Genomic DNA, 10,736 nt, shown 5'->3' on the forward strand with positions numbered 1-10,736 from the left:
ACCAAAATATTGAGTATTAGTCCATAACTTTATAAAACTTTTTGTAGTTCCTTAAAATAAATCAGTAATGAACAAAAGGATATTTCAAACATATTATGACGATGTCTTATGTCTTAGTAAGTATTTGAACTCTATATATCTACTTTAAATATTCTAAATAAATAGCATGTTAATCCATCAATTATAAAAATTTACCCATTATCTGAACATACTATTTTAAAGGTAATAATGGACATAATATGAGACATCTACTCGTTTTAAAAATGCGGAAATATCTTTTTTAAAGCTCGCATTTACAAATTAACTTTTAAAACAATCATATTTATTTGATCATAAAAATAGCGCGGTTTAAAATAACCAAACTCATCTAAAATCATACGTAAACTTAAATGAATAAAAATCTTAAAATCATCGGCGTATGAATATGTTTATCTCATTTCAATCTCATAAATCATAATGCGGAAAACATGTGGTCCTCGGGTCGTGTCATTGCACCAAGTCTGTCTACCCAGAGTTCGGCACCTTCAGTCTCCTCATCATTTAGCTCACCTACATCACACACGCCTAGTGAGTCAAAAGACTCAACACGCCTGTACCATGAATAACGAGTACATATATATAGCACACAGCAGTGAAAAATAACATACTCAATATACCTTTCATGAACTTTAAAAGCGTAATGCAAACGTGTAGTGTAAAATCATGACGTGTCAAAACAGCTCATCAATAATCATCTTTCATCGTTTATCATTTATCATTCATTATTCATCATTTACCATACATCATTTATCATTGGTGAATTCAGTTCATTAGATGGGCTATCGTACATCATCATTTACGATGGATCCATCATACATAGAACTGCGGTACCCGGTGGCTGTCGGACATCAGTGACAGGATCACCCATCCACTGTGCCTAGGCCTCATCATTAGCATTTACATATACGTCTTAAACATTTACATATACTTCAATAGCCAGAACTAATTCCCGTCATTCAAAACATTATCATTTTCATCACTTATAAAAATCATGCACCAATGCAATTTTCTTTAAATTCAAGCATGCAATGTATATGTTCATAAAATCTTAAAAATCGTGAATTATGATGCATAAACATTTAAAATATCATAAATTTGTGCTCAGGGCGCTGCCAGGACCAAAATCTCACCCCGGTTGCAAAATGACCATTTTGCCCATGGAAACCCAAAAATTATCGTTTCACCCCTGGACCTCCAAATTGACCCGAAGCTTACCAAACTCCTTAAAATATCCCAAAACATATTCAAAAGAATTCCTAGAAGTAAACTCGAGCCCAATACACAACTTAACCGATTTATTTTAAAACTTGGACCAGAGTCCCGGTTTTAACCCGGATCGACTCGAAACTTAACAAAAATTTCTCCTTACTTGAATCATGTCTTAAACTTACCCAATCAGCCTTAAAACCACACGCTCCACCCCTCTAATACCCAAAAAAAATGAGATCCAAGGGTGCTGAAATTTTCGGCACGTTCACACCGTACCCCTAATCGCACTATTCTCTCGTATCATCTATCCTAGACTTAACCATCGAGGGCCCGCCCCAAACCAGCCCCCTCTAGCTCACCTCGGCACTCTCCTAGACGTCTCCAACCACTGCCCCTAGCCCTGTGCCCACAGCAAACAAAAACCACAAGACGCGAGCCCGAAACAACCCACGCGACCCTAACTCACGGCGAACTCCTTCAACCTTCCTTCCACTCGACACAGCCTTTCAAAAGTTGCTCCAGGGCGTGTCTCAGACCCATTAAGGTCTGCCCCACGTCCCTAGCATGCTCCATGCATCGGCACCCTCTTACAAATTCTCGATCTAACCAACATACACACTCCAAAGCTAAACGCGATCGTCCCCCCTTGCCAACCCGTGCCTCGACATGATCATCAGCCTCCTTTCCTCATAAAACTCAACACCTACAGGCCCTTAATAACACAATTCAGCAGCCCCCTTGCAACAAATTACACAAAACATGAGTATGCAACAACCGATGCCAATTTTCATGCCAAAACTTCAATAAAATGCACAGACCATATGGATCGAATTGGATTTAAATGCAGTTACACTCATTGTCGTATAATATTGGCGTGGATGATGTGCAAAGGAAGAAACATGCGTGCCTTGATGAATGGTGCTCGAAACTTTGAAGAAAATCACGACGAGGAGGCACCGGAGAGTAGAGAAACGATCTTGCTTGAAAGGAAAAGAAATGGGGGAATGGTGGCTGCTGAATTTCACGTAAATGATGAAGGGGAGAGGGGTTTTCGGCTGGTGGGGAGGGTGATAATGGGTGTAGGATCAATTATGTATTATTTAAATAGTTAACAGTTAGGTTAATGGACCCTTATTTTAAATTAAAAGGAATTAAAAGAGTTTAAGCCCAATAAGGTTAAAAGTAGACCCATTAAATCCAAACACACTCTCGAAAAATATTTCGTGTAGGAAATTTTTTGAAAAAAATAGCCGAACCCTCAAAAAGTCCTCCGATTCGATAAAATTTTTGTACCGGTTAAAAATAAAATCATGCGGGTAAAAATACACAATAAATCCCAATTCTTGAAAAATATCTTTAAAACATCTTAAATTAATTAATAAAAATTTAATCATGTAATAAAAATAATTTTCCTGATAATTCTCCAGTCTCCGTTACTCGTTCGAGCGCGAAATGCAACTTAAAAATCTTTAATGCACGAACCTTTAAAATTTCGTGAAATAAATTCTATTATGCAATAATTATACATGAAATTTAAATAAATCATGAATTAAAACACAAATTAATGAAATAAACATGCATTTAATGCTTTAAAACAATTTAATAAAATACCAAAGAAATTTAATAACTTGCATGCATGTGGTTTACATGATCAAATTTTCGGGACGTTACAGAATATGCAATTTTTTTGAAATCATATTATTTTTCAATAGTTAGAACCATAAAAATAAATTCACAATAAATAATATAAGACCACAAAAATTATAACATTTTATATAATAATACTAATACATCATATTAACTGATAAAATATAGAATAAGTTATATCTATAGTCATATTACCCTTAATCGATTTTTCTCAATACTGAATATGTAACTCACAAAAATCATAATAAATAGCTTGCAAGTTCAAAAATTTTAAAAATTCACAAAAAAAATAATACTCATCCAAAATTCACAAAACTTTGACAATATCCTAGAATAATAGAACAAGCTTTTGAAATTAAAAAAATTACTTTTCATCAGCGCGTGTAATTTACACAACAGTCACGACGACACGTGATCGGCCTCCTACTGCCACGTGTTGCCCATATTTTCCAACATTTTTATTTTATGATTTCCTTCAACTTTTCTTTTATACATGCTCTCAAATTCCCAATTGATCAGTACCAGAATTGAAATAACCTAGTGTAGCCTGTACCTTATATTGGTGGTGGGAAACATACAATATTTTTGGGCAACTGTAGGCATTTATGAAAAGTATGACACTGGTGAGAAATTTTCATGTTAAGACAGGGTTAAATAATGTGACTAAAGATATGAAAAATAGGTGTGAAAACAATACCTGAAAATGAATTTTTCTGGTACCGTGTCCTTTTAATCCAACAGTTTTTTTATTTTTAACGGAAAATTGCCTGCTCTTTATTTTGTTACACCGCCTTTGCAGACCCCTTAAACTCGAAAATTAGCAATGAAACTCCAGGAATTCTTCCGATGGATGGTATATTTTATAAGCAAGAACCAAGCCATTTAGGCTATCTATGTTGGACATTTCCGATCACCGGTTGGGCAATGAAAGAGGTGGGGTGTTAGATAAAGATGAAGATGATAATGATATATATATATATATATATATTAATATGTTTTAGCTATTTTAATTTTTTATTATTATTTTAATATTAATAAATTAATGAATAATGCAAATAAAACAATACGTATGTACCTTCTTTAATTATAGGATATTACAAAATGTTTCTGATTTAAAACTAATATATATTTTTGAATATCAAACATGTACAACAAGTAAGACAAAAAACTTGTGTGAGACGATCTCACAGGTCGTATTTTGTGAGACGGGTCTCTAATTTGGGTCATCCATGAAAAAGTATTATTTTTTATGCAAAGAGTGTTACTTTTTATTATGAATATCGGTAGGGTTGACCCGTCTCACAGATAAAGATTCGTGAGACCGTCTCACAAAAGACATACTCATCAAATAATGGTATTAAAGACACATCTGTCTTTTAGGATCACAAAACATTAAAAATATGATACTAATTTATAATGTTTGAGCACAAATTGTTTCACATCTAGAAGTAATATATGATTTTTGAGTACCCAAACATGAATAACAAATGTTGATATTTTCCAATTTTAACTTAAAATCTTATCCTTTATATCAAATTTAAAGTTGTTGATACTTAAATATCATATATTAGTACCATATCTTTAATGTTTTATACTGATTTTCATCTTTAGAGACAAATGTGTTCAAGTACTCAAAAAATCATATATTAATATTATATCTGAAATAATTGATACTCAAATATCATATAATTATAATAATTATATACATGTCGCAAGCTTTTCAAACCAGCTAAAAAAATACAATACTCATGTTCGAAATTATTGAATTCGATCTGAACATGACCAAAATATTATTTTATTCGATAGTTAACCTAAAAGAATTATTGTAAAGGCCTAGAAATCCGTGCTTGAAAATTTGCGGAAACATTTAAAAATTTTCTTTATAATAAAGTAAAATCACTCATTCACAAAATAATCTGATAATTCAAGTTTTAATGTTCAGAATAGAATATCCACTTCATAAAATAAACTGTTAAATAATGTATCATGTTTAAAAATAGCAGCGAAAGAATTTATTGTTTGCAAAATAATTGTTTAAAATAATCCAACGACAGATAAAAATGTTTGATCATAAAAAAATTGATAAAAGTTGAAAAATGAGGTCCTCGGGTTCCACTACTGCCGACTCGAGCTGGCTCACTGATCCCCGCCCTCGGTCCCGACATCATCAGTACCTACAACAATCAAGTCTAGTGAGCCTAAAGACTCAACATGCATATATCGTAAATAACAAGTAAATAAATAATAAAGTCGCATGCAAGTGAAAGTATCCTGTAATGAGATGTAACGTAAAATATCATTTCAATGGTAATTATAGTACGTGCATAACTGAATTGAAAATATCATAGTGAAAATGTTTGCTCCTTGGAGCCCTGTAATGAAATAACGCGTAATAATTTTCTGGTGAGATTATGGTCTACGCAAGTGGTCNGATAATGATATATATATATATATATATATTAATATGTTTTAGCTATTTTAATTTTTTATTATTATTTTAATATTAATAAATTAATGAATAATGCAAATAAAACAATACGTATGTACCTTCTTTAATTATAGGATATTACAAAATGTTTCTGATTTAAAACTAATATATATTTTTGAATATCAAACATGTACAACAAGTAAGACAAAAAACTTGTGTGAGACGATCTCACAGGTCGTATTTTGTGAGACGGGTCTCTAATTTGGGTCATCCATGAAAAAGTATTATTTTTTATGCAAAGAGTGTTACTTTTTATTATGAATATCGGTAGGGTTGACCCGTCTCACAGATAAAGATTCGTGAGACCGTCTCACAAAAGACATACTCATCAAATAATGGTATTAAAGACACATCTGTCTTTTAAGATCACAAAACATTAAAAATATGATACTAATTTATAATGTTTGAGCACAAATTGTTTCACATCTAGAAGTAATATATGATTTTTGAGTACCCAAACATGAATAACAAATGTTGATATTTTCCAATTTTAACTTAAAATCTTATCCTTTATATCAAATTTAAAGTTGTTGATACTTAAATATCATATATTAGTACCATATCTTTAATGTTTTATACTGATTTTCATCTTTAGAGACAAATGTGTTCAACTACTCAAAAAATCATATATTAATATTATATCTGAAATAATTGATACTCAAATATCATATAATTATAATAATTATATACATGTCGCAAGCTTTTCAAACCAGCTAAAAAAATACAATACTCATGTTCGAAATTATTGAATTCGATCTGAACATGACCAAAATATTATTTTATTCGATAGTTAACCTAAAAGAATTATTGTAAAGGCCTAGAAATCCGTGCTTGAAAATTTGCGGAAACATTTAAAAATTTTCTTTATAATAAAGTAAAATCACTCATTCACAAAATAATCTGATAATTCAAGTTTTAATGTTCAGAATAGAATATCCACTTCATAAAATAAACTGTTAAATAATGTATCATGTTTAAAAATAGCAGCGAAAGAATTTATTGTTTGCAAAATAATTGTTTAAAATAATCCAACGACAGATAAAAATGTTTGATCATAAAAAAATTGATAAAAGTTGAAAAATGAGGTCCTCGGGTTCCACTACTGCCGACTCGAGCTGGCTCACTGATCCCCGCCCTCGGTCCCGACATCATCAGTACCTACAACAATCAAGTCTAGTGAGCCTAAAGACTCAACATGCATATATCGTAAATAACAAGTAAATAAATAATAAAGTCGCATGCAAGTGAAAGTATCCTGTAATGNCCGGTAACTGGCGACCGGACTTAATAATGTATGTCTGATCAGACTACTGCCACAGTATACTGGGTGAAACAACTGAACTGACCGGTAACTGATGACCGGACCGGTAACTGGCGACCGGATTTAATCATGAAAGTAGAGTGACCACAAGCAATATCGCATAAATCAAAATTAATATTTTTGCACGTAATATAAATAACATCATTAAATAGGAACAATTTCTATCTTCTTGCATTAAAATCATGTACTTGCGATATTTAAAAATACCTATATGACTTGATTGAAGAGTGAAAGAAGATATAAACATGCCTTGGTTTGTTTTGACAGAAAACAAACGAAATAACGACGCGGTGCGGTGGAGACGGAGTGTTCTTCACTTTCTCACTTTTCTCTCTTAATTCCTTTAAACCAAGCATGCACCATAATTATTATAATGGCATAAAACTCGTAAACGTGATACATGAACATTTAAAATATTATGATTTGTGCTCAGGGCACTGCCAAGACTAAAATCTCACCCCGGGTGCAAAATGACCAATTTGCCCCTGGGACCCAAAATTTTCATTTTACTCCTGGACCTCTAAAATTGACCCGAAACTTACCAAACTCCTTAAAATGTCCCAAAACATATTTATAAGCATTCTTAGATGTAAAATCGAGCCAAATTCATAACTTAACCAATTTGTTTTAAATATTGAATCGGGGTCCTGGTTTTAACCCGAATCGAACCAAAACTTAACCAAAATCTTCCCAACTTTTTATCATCTTTTAAAAACATTATAATGGTCCTAAAACCTTATCCTCAAGCCTTTGAACTTACGGCTGATGGTCCAGCAAGGCATACAAATTCTCGGCCAACCCATTACACATTTCCTATCACAACACATGGCCCCCAATACTTAACCATTCGGTCTTCTCCTAAACCCCCACCTGTCCAGCCTTTAAGGCACACCTTAGGACCTTAATGATCCCCCCTAAACCAAGGCTAAACGATACATACAGCTGCTGCACACTCACGTGCAGACACCCAACCGTAACTAGCACATCTTCTTCACGATTCACGCTAAGCTCCAAGGGCCGAGCCTCTCCCTCATCTAATTGCCTATGGCTCACACCTAGTATCACACCAGACATTACAGAGACTAAGACACGGCTGGGTTCGAGCCCATGCACAGCCGCAGCCTCTACCCGACGGAAACTAGAACCAACCCAAGCCCCCAAACTCTCGATCCCTCCTCCTACAGCACACCTAACTGTTTTTCCTTCCAAGCCTCCATCATGGCATCACCATCTCACTCAGGAGAGTCCTAAGACGCAGCCCCTTGCACCTTAATACAAAAAACGTGAGTAACCATGAAAGAAAATACAGTGCATGAATAAAAACTGAAAAACTTTCATGTTCTAGGTGGGATCGGGAGTTGCTACAGATCAAGCACACAGCAGCATGTATATGGCGTATGAGATGCAAAAAAAATGAGGGTGCAAAGCGTGCCTGATGATGTTTCACGTAAGGGTAATGAAGATCGAACGCGCCGGAGAATTAATCGATGCAAGAACAAGTGCTAGCCGAGCCTCTCAGCTGGTGTTTTCTCTGAAACCGAGGGAGAAAAGCTTTGAATGGGGGGTGTCGGCTGTGGAGAGGGGATTAGGTTTAGTGGGAATGATTAGGGCATAACCATGTGTTAATTATATAGTTAATAATTTAGTTAATGGACCTTAATTTTTAATAAAGAGAATTTTAAGCCCAACAAACTTAAAAGTAGGCCCATTAGATCTAAACGCACTCTCGAAAAATATTTTGTGTTGGGAAGATTTTGAAAATATTAGCCGAAACCTCCAAACGTCCCCCGATTCGATAAAATTTGCGAATCGTTAAAAAAATAAAATCATGAGGGTAAAAATACCCAATAAATCCTATTTTTGAAAAATACACTTAAAAACATTTTAAACTAATTAATAAAATTAATCATGAAATAAAAATAATTTTTCTGATACTTCTCCGGTCTCGAATCCTCGATTGAACGTGAAATGCACCTAGAAACCCTAATGCGTGAACTTTTAAAATTTCATGAATTAAATCCTATCATGCATGAATTACGCAATAAAATGCATAAAAATAATTAAACACAATTTAATGAAATAAACATGAATTTAATGCTTTAAAAATTTTAATTAAAATGCCAAGGAAATTCAATAACTTGCATGCATGCTCACTTTTTAAATTATATTTATTAACGTGCTAAATTACCACTTCTTAAATAAGTCTTTATTAACTTATCTCAATACTCCATCTCCAATCCGGCCTCGCTTATTTAACTGAAAAGGTGACAACTAAACTACTACGTAAAATAAATAAATTTAAGGAAAAGAATTTAAATACTCATGCAATAAAATCATTTTAATTTAAATACTAGAAATTATGCATGGCTTATACGTAGTCTACGTTACGGGTTCTACAACTCTCCCCCCCTTAAAAGAAATTTCGTCCTCGAAATTAAAACTCACCGAATTATTCGGGGTACCGACTCCTCATCTTTGGCTCAGACTCCCACGTAGCTTCCTCCTCTGAATGGTTGAGCCATTTGACTTTTACTCGCTTAACCAGCTTGTTCCGAAGCTTCTTTTCCTGTCTGTCTAAGATCTGCACTGGTCTCTCCTCATAAGATAGGTTCGGAGTAAGCTGTAATGGCTCAAAGTTCAAGACATGCGAAGGATTCGCTACATACTTCCTCAGCATAGAGACGTGGAACACATTGTGTACTCCGGCCAGATTCGGCGGAAGAGCAACACGATAAGCTAGCGTCCCAACTCTGTCAAGGATCTCAAATGGTCCAATAAATCTCGGACTAAGCTTCCCTTTCTTCCCAAATCTCATGACGCCCTGCATAGGTGCCACCTTCACAAAGACATGGTCGCCGACTGTGAACTCTAACTCTCTTCTTCTCTAATCTGCATAGCTCTTCTGTCGACTTTGAGCAGTCCTCATTCTATCACGGATCCGGGCTACTACATCAACAGTCTACTGAATAATCTCTGGACCCAACTCTGCTCTCTCTCCTACTTCCTCCCAATGAACAGGAGATCTGCACTTACGGCCATACAGTGCTTCGTACGGAGCCATACCTATAGACGACTGAAAGCTGTTGTTATAGGTGAACTCCACTAATGGCAAGTTCGACGCCCAACTCCCAGAGAAATCAAGGACGCAAGCACGGAGAAGATCCTCCAAAATCTGAATGACACGCTCTGACTGCCCATCTGTCTGCGGATGAAAAGCTGTGCTAAACAGCAACTTCGTCCCTATAGTCGAATGCAAACTCTTCCAAAAAGAGGAAGTGAATCTGGGGTCTCTGTCAGATACGATCGAAACTGGAATGCCATGGAGTCGGACTATCTCTCGGATATACAACTCTGCATACTGAACCATGGTGAATGTCTTCTTAATAGGCAAGAAGTGCGCTGATTTGGTAAGACGATCTACAATCACCCAGATGGCATTTGAGCCTCTGACTGACTTCGGCAAACCGGTCACAAAGTCCATGGTAACACTCTCCCACTTCCACTCGGGAATACGGAGAGGCTTGAGCAAACCCGCTGGTCTCTGATGCTCTGCCTTCACTAACTGACAAGTCAGACACTCGGATACAAAACGTCTAATATCCTTCTTCATTCCTGGCCACCAGTACAATAACTGCAGGTCTTTGTACATCTTCGTACTCCCTGGATGAATCGAGTACGGCGACATATGGGCCTCTGATAGAATATCTGATCGGATAGAATCACTACTAGGAACCCATATCCTGTCTCGATATCTGATAATACCGTCACTAACTGTATACAAGACACTGCCCTTGGCCTCATCTCGCTGCTTCCACTTTGCCAACTGCTCATCTGCTGGCTGACTACTGCGAATACGGTCAATCAGAGAAGACTGGATAGTCAAGGTAGATAGACGGGGAACTCTACCTCGAGAATATGACTCTAGATCAAACCTCTGCATCTCAATCTGAAGAGGTCTCTGAATCGTCAAATGAGCCATCACTGCAACTTTCCTGGTCAATGCATCCGCAACTACATTAGCCTTACCCGGGT

The sequence above is a fragment of the Primulina huaijiensis genome, chromosome 15, assembly GCF_012295235.1.
Source record: "Primulina huaijiensis isolate GDHJ02 chromosome 15, ASM1229523v2, whole genome shotgun sequence".
Classification (NCBI taxonomy): Eukaryota; Viridiplantae; Streptophyta; class Magnoliopsida; order Lamiales; family Gesneriaceae; genus Primulina; species Primulina huaijiensis.